General features: G+C 35.3%; 1 long non-coding RNA gene across 2 annotated transcripts; it reads left to right on the plus strand.

Annotated features, from left to right (window-relative positions):
* Positions 1 to 5,015: 5,015 nt before the first annotated feature.
* Positions 5,016 to 6,777, plus strand: LOC145006491 (uncharacterized). 2 transcript variants are annotated; one of them, XR_013662914.1, is made up of 7 exons: positions 5,016 to 5,095; positions 5,353 to 5,672; positions 5,756 to 5,895; positions 5,972 to 6,106; positions 6,220 to 6,328; positions 6,407 to 6,454; positions 6,632 to 6,777. It is a non-coding gene; the product is annotated as an uncharacterized LOC145006491 (long non-coding RNA). The 2 variants fall into 2 exon arrangements; XR_013662913.1 differs by having other exon boundaries at positions 5,972 to 6,328.
* Positions 6,778 to 7,340: the final 563 nt, after the last annotated feature.

Raw genomic sequence — 7,340 nt, forward strand, 5'->3', positions numbered from 1 at the left:
GCTCACTTGGATCACTTCATGGATTTTATCACGAGTGATTGGTGAGACGATAACATCTTATATTCTTGAAACCGAGATGTGTGACTTGTATCTTGCGAGTCGGTTACACATTGATAATATGTAAACGCACCAGTAACTTGGTGTCATAAAACATATAGTTGTGTGTGATTCGGTGAGTGAGTGCAAGGAAGAATTGAATCAAATTTTATCCATTCCTTTTATCAAAAATCGAATGAAAGCGATATCTTTGGGTCCCACGATGATTTAGTGATGACACCTAAGTGATTGGCCAAGACGGGACCAATTTGATGTGTTCAATTGCAATCTATTGTCCGTCATCATAAATCGGAAATCGGGAAACAGTATAGAGAGAATGATTTCAATCCATGTCTCACGTCTATACGATATCTAAAATGGAGGAATATATGATCCCTTATCTAAAGGATGTGTATCTGATAAGATCAGAGTTGACAACGATCTTTTGAAAGCTACGATTGCAGATCAGGATCTGAAGTCATACGCAGAATAGTTATTAGACTTATCAAAGTGGGAGACTGTTGGATTAGTGTCTAAGTCCATAACTATTTTGGTAGTACTTGACCCGATGGTGCATGGTCCTTTTGGGTTGCCTTCACCAAAGCAACTTGATAAGATGAATTATGGAGAGAGAAGATTAATTATGATTTATTAATATATTATGAGAATAATATATTAAAGCAGAAATCATATTGTTTAATTAATATTAGTCAATAATTAATTGATAATTAATTTTGTGGCTAGAAGAGATTAATTAAACTTAAGGGACTGGAATTGTAATTATAAGATAATTGCATTTGGGCTATGGATTACCTTGGAATAATAGGTTGGACGAATTCTATGGGGAAACCCATTAGAAATCGTCCAAGGGTTATTCTAAAAGGGTCCATGGGCTGCTTAGGGCTTAAACAGTCAAATTAGGGTTTCCTAGTTAAAAACCCTAATAGCCTACATGTACATATAGTACCCTTAAGCCCCAAAAACGTGGCTAAGAGTTCCACTTGGGTTTCTATACGTTTTGGGCAGCCTCCTCTCTCCTTATTCTTCATGCTCTTGCTCTTGGTGTTTGTGAGCTATTAGAGGAGTGACTATTGTGACTCTAAGCTTTCTAAAGTCATTACAAGGAGGATTTGAGATTTTTATTGCTACATAACAATCAAAGGTAATCCTCTAAACCCTAATTCCAGTTTATAATATGTTAGATCTAAGATTGTAAGTCTTAGATACATTGCATGTACAATAGAGAAACCTAGATCCAAGCATTAGGGTTGCATGAGAACATAGGATGTTCTTATGGCTAAAACCCATCAAGTTCACGGCCCACATAGTATAAAGAATGGGTTTTATGGTCCATTAAAATTATTTGGAGTTGTTTTGGCCCAATAAGGCCCATTAAGGGTAGACTAATTTATTTTGGATCCAAAATGATGCAAATGCTAAGTTTTATGGAAGTGGGTGCAATTAGAGCCCATTTAAGGTTCCTAAGCCCAAAATAGTCGAATCCGAAGCTTATTGGTGCATTAGGCCCAATAAGGAGATCCTAGTCCAATATTGACTTAAACTGAGACTTTTAGGGTTTTCAGACTATTTGTTGTACATGAGAGGTGCATTTGAATGAGCATGGAGTAGGAGATTCGCTTAGAGTACAAGTTATTATACTAGGTGAATGATTACATGAGAGTAGAATTTCGTAGCAAAAATGCCAGTTGTGACTCCTTTCCTTGGACTCGTAAAGCCCTAAAAAGTGGTTCCTAGGATGCATGGGACTCCCATGGCCAAAAAGTTGGCACCATTATGCCATGGAGTCCCTCAAAGGCTCTGGATCTGAAGTCAGTACCCCAAAACATGCTTGCATCCATGAATGGTTCCAAAAATGGCTCCTTAAGGCCCTAAACTACTCCAAGAAGAAATCTAACAGATGAATGGTCAACGTATAAAATTTATACCTGAAATGAGCTAGAAATGGAGCACACCCTATGTATCTACTTGCTTCCTCTTGAACTCCCAAGCTTTTTCTTCCTTCTCAAGCTTCAAAACCACCAAAAACACAGAAAAACACTACAAGAAAAAGGCCCTTTTACGACGCGCAAACAACGACACTCATTGATTTATGTTACGCAAAAGAGAGTGATATTAAAAAAGTGTCATCTCTTCAAAAAATTTAAGGATTTACGTCACGCATTATTGTGTGCCCTTAAATTAGTGTCTCAAGAAAAGAAATGAAAAACACGGAGGGCGCTTTATTTTTAAGGCGCGTCCTCTATACCCGTCACTTTATAATTTTAATAAAAACGCGCATTTAGTAGAGGGGGAAACGAAATCCCCAAAATTTTGAACCCATCTTCTACCTTCGTTGTATCTTTCATCTTCTCCCCTCTCCCTCTTTCTCTCTCCTCTCCGATCCACTTCTCTGCCACTCCTGACCTGCTTATCGGTCTCATCAAACACCGTGTCCCCTCCTTAATACCTTGCAGGAATCTAAAAATTAGAAAACCCTATCCTCACAAAGTGTAAGAAACTAGGGTTTTTTTTTCATCCCTCAAAGAACGATCCACATCCTCCATAGATCGATCTCTATCACTTCATTTCTTACAAGAAATCGAACACTTTACATTCATAGGGCCACAATTGCTTCAGTCGGCTCAAGCTACGATCGACAATCAGAGCTCAAAGCTTTCGACCAAAAAAAACCGGTGTCAAAGGCCTCGTCGATGCCGGAAGATCGAAGCTTTTTGATGATGATAAATCGGACCTATCCACACTCTTTGTATTCTCTACTGAATTTGATCTTCTTTCATTTTGTTTAATATTTTTAGTAAAGAACTAGGGCACGACACCTTTGTAAGGCTGAGAATCGACCCATCTGGTAATCTTCTCTCTCACACACACACACACACACATCTGGTATCATCAATTATTGGTTTATATCATCTTTCACAAAGAGCTGAATGTCAAAAGGTATTTAATTAATTATAATACGAATTAACAGGGGGTTTATGAGGGATTGTGTGGGCCAATACCAATTCATGTTGTAGCAGTGGTTGGATTTGATGAAACCCCTGATGGACAAAAGTATTGGTTAATTAAGAACTCTTGGGGAAAAGGTTTGGGAGATAAAGGATACATGAAACATGAACACGGAAAGGGTGGGGAGGGACACTGCGACATAGCACATTGGTGTGCTTATCTTACTTTTAAACACACCAGTGGATCACATGAAGAGACGGGTCCAATGGTACACAGTAGTCACGAACTCTAGATCTACAAGACATGCTCTGCTTATCCTACGTACTCTTGAAGACACCGGTCTCTCTCTCTCTCTCTCTCTCTCTCTCTCTCTCTCTCTCTCTCTCTCTCTCTCTCTCTCTCTCTCTCTCTCTCTCTCTCTCTCTCTCTCTCTCTCTCTCTCTCTCTCTCTCTCTCTCTCTGTAATTTCATCTACACAAAAATACATACACACAAGTATATGAAAAATGAATAATCCTCCTAATGTTCCTATTCCCACTCTATCATCTCCTCTCACTAAACGAAACACATTCCTACTTTTAGACTGGCTTCACAATTTACGGGCATTGGGTGTTAGTTTACCAGAAAGGTTCTTGGCTTCACAATTTAAGAAAGGTACTCTAGGCTTCACAATTTAAGAAAAGTACTCCATTATGTCTACTTTTGATGCTCTATGTATTAGTTTCTTAGGTTTGTCTTGTTGGAACATAGTAGGATTTATTGAATTATCTTATTTTTTTTTTTGGGAAATTTGTTGAGGATCATGTTTTTGATTTCAAGGTAAAGAATTTGATGTAGATTCACTCAAGAAAATGTTAAGATACTATCAAAAATAGTAAACATTCTTTCTTCTCTACTATGTAAGGTATGCAAAAGATATTAGTTACCTAAAACAGGGCATAAATAAATTATTATATAAAAAGTCTTTACTGTGATTTTGTATAAAAAGGCTCCTGTGTGTTGTCTGGTGTGTTGTCAGCAGGAAAGGAGTTGGGGCTACTGCCCCTGATATGTCAGAGTTTGAGACACTGGAGGATGGTGTTGTTGTTCCCCTAGGACACCCCAAAAAGCAGCAGACTTCAAAGGTCAACTCAACTCCCCTTTATACTTTATATCACTATCACCTACTTTTCTTTCTTGTGTTAGTTTGGTTATTATGGTTTATGATGACTGGTCTTCTGAATCTATTGCAGGCTAGGTTATTATACAATGAGTATATTGCTTACAATGTCGATCAGATCAGGATGTGCTATGTTGTTCATGTCAATTTCAATTTCAACAAGTAACATTTCATGTCGTCTATTGGAAATGGAGAAATTGTGCACGTTGCAGAGTTCCTTGGCATATTGAAGGTATTTTATTCTTTCTTTCTTCCCTTCATGGAATCAAGGGAAGGAATGGAATGGAACACTCGTGAAGGAATATGATTTTTTACGTTTGAACTTTTTTATTTCTACTTTTAACTATATAATGTATAGAGTAGAATTAAAAACTATAAGGTGTATTTCCATTCCTAAAGGCAAAACCAACGATGATCATGAAATGGAAAATATAATAAATTTGTATTTTTCCATATATATTTGTAATTAATTAATTAATTTATTATTATTATTATCTTTAGGTGGTAAACTAAGACCTAGGCTAAAATATCGCGAATTACAAGAAGGGATTTCTGTGAAATCAGGTTTAAAAGACATTATGGTATATCATCTTCCATTCTTTCTTTACTTTTCGATTTTTCTTTAACTTTATATAATAATTTTTTTTCTTATTGATTCAATCTGACAATTTCAGGTTCATCCTGATGATGTTCTTGGACCTTCTGTCCCTGGGCCCATTTTCCTCCTTGTAGATTGTCCTACATTATCACATGTTCAAGAATTATTATTATCCACGTCATCTTTAGACACATTCTATGGTGAAACACCTAACAAAAGGGTTAACTGTGTGATTCATTTACGTCATGCATTTATTGTAAACTCCAGTGATTACCAAAAATAAATGTCAAGATTTCATGGAGTAGAGCACATTATTGTAGGGCAGGACATCAAATGTAAGTTTTAATCTTAATTTCATCTCCAAATTGTTGATTTTTATGAAAGATGAATAAAATTTGACAAATATTATCAGGAAGAATGTTGAGATCCCAATTCTTCAATCTAGTGCAAGAGCAAAAAATTTCAAAAGATTTCAAAATAAAATCATTTCTTGTGAAGTTTTTTGTGTATTATTACAGTTTGTTTGAAGTTATTCTTGCATTTACCTCATTTAGTAAATGATAATTTATTTACTTTTCTTTATACAAGCTAGGACATATTTTGATTCAAATGACACTGGATACACAACCATTGGAATTGTTGAGGAATTAAGGATGAGGACGAAAGTACCCTCTACATCACTGAGTTGCTAGTTAGAAGGTGGACACAGGAGTATAAGGAGTTTTTGGAGGTTGCTTCAACTGCTGGAAAAGATAAGAAACCTTTCATAGAGTTAGATTATTATACATAATTATAATATCCTTCCTTTTAAGGTTTTTGATGTTTTTTATGTTGTAAATTTTTAGGAATACAATCCTCATGCACTTGTGTGATGCGAATGGCGTGATAAAGAAGTATGCACCCCTGAACAAAGTAAGAATATCACAAAATGCAAAAAATCTATCAATTTGTATTCTTTTTTGGTTTATTGACTGTTTTACCCTTTGTGCTTACAGTTCTTGAAGATTTCTTTCCCCTTCATCTTGATTATTATGATAGAAGTAAGGCAAGTACATCAATACAAGAGGTAGTTTTACCCTTTGTGCTTATTGGACTTGCTGATATTAATAAAGCCAAATCAATCACAGTCAAAGAGGTAGTTTTTACAGTTTTATAAATAGTTTTGTGATTATAATAGTGAAAAGTTGGTTTTGATTTTGATTTAATGGTAGGTGAACAGGAGATACAAGAGATTAGAAATCGATCTTGATGGTGTATACAATAGAATGCTATTGCATAAAAAAAATATGCAGTTGTAATAGAGCAAATCAGAGATGGGAAAATTCATAAAGTTATAGAGAAGAAAGGTCTGGATATGGTCAGATGTGACTGGAGTTTGTTATCAAAGGAGACTGGATATTTTTTACCTTTTCATATTTATTTATCTCAAATTTGCATTATTTTTTAATAAATTTGACAGGGGAATGGTTTAAGTGAGATCACAAGTCACAGGTGTCGTACATATTGACTTTTGATCACATTCACTCTTTTGTTCATCATTATACTTCCTACCTGATATCCTCATTGATGTATGCAGTTTTCCCTTCAAATAATCAAAGCCTTTTTTTCTTTTAGTATTAATATGGAACATAAGCTTTTTGTTTCAGGTTCTTTCTGAAGCTAAGAAAATAACTGATTCATGTATGGCTGCAAAGGTAAGTTTTGTAACATCTTGTATTAGAGAAATAACAATGTACTTTCCACAAAAAAATTATAAATTATATTCTTTGAAAAATTTGCTAGATTGGTAGGTTTAAAAGTAGAATGTCCTAATAAGAATTAATTTTAAATGTAAAATGAAAATGACAAGTGATTTTGTGTTGTGTTTACAGGGTTGATGAAAGCGAATAACTCTGGAATTAGAAGAGGAAAAGAAAGCTCAAGCTAAAAGAGATAAGATGCTATAAATGCAAGTGTTGCATTCTTCATTTAAATTGTTAGTATGAAACACAGTAGATTAGAGAGTAGATTAGAAGAATGAAAATTTATAAATTGTATGAAATAGAATTGTATGACATTAAATTTTATGCAATGGATTGTATTTTTTGTATATGATATTTTATTTCTATTATGAGACATTAAATGCAAATTTCACTTAAAAGTTAATAAATATATAAATACATATTTTGTAAACATTTAAATTTACGATACGCAAAAATGTGTGTCATTTTCATTTATGACATGGCCTTTCTTGATGGAGGCTTTCTTGATACGCATTGAGTGTCATTAACACGCGCGTTGTAAGGTTACGACACGTGAATGCGTGTCGTCTTCCATTATGACAGGGCCTTCCTTGATACGCATTGCGTGTCGTAAATGCGCGTCGTCTATAGACGACGCGCAAAAGCGTGTCGTCTCTCTTTATGACAGGGCCTTCCTTGATGCGCATTTGCGCGTCGTTTGAGCCTTTTACGACGCACAATGAGCATCGTAAAAGGCTGTTTTTCTAGTAGTGAAATGGCTCAAGAACACTCAATATGGGTTAGGGTTTGAATTAGGGTTTTCTAGACTAAGGGAGGCGATGAGGGAGGCCACAATGGG

Source organism: Lactuca saligna, chromosome 7 (genome assembly GCF_052625555.1).
Source record: "Lactuca saligna cultivar CGN05327 chromosome 7, ASM5262555v1, whole genome shotgun sequence".
Taxonomy (NCBI): domain Eukaryota; kingdom Viridiplantae; phylum Streptophyta; class Magnoliopsida; order Asterales; family Asteraceae; genus Lactuca; species Lactuca saligna.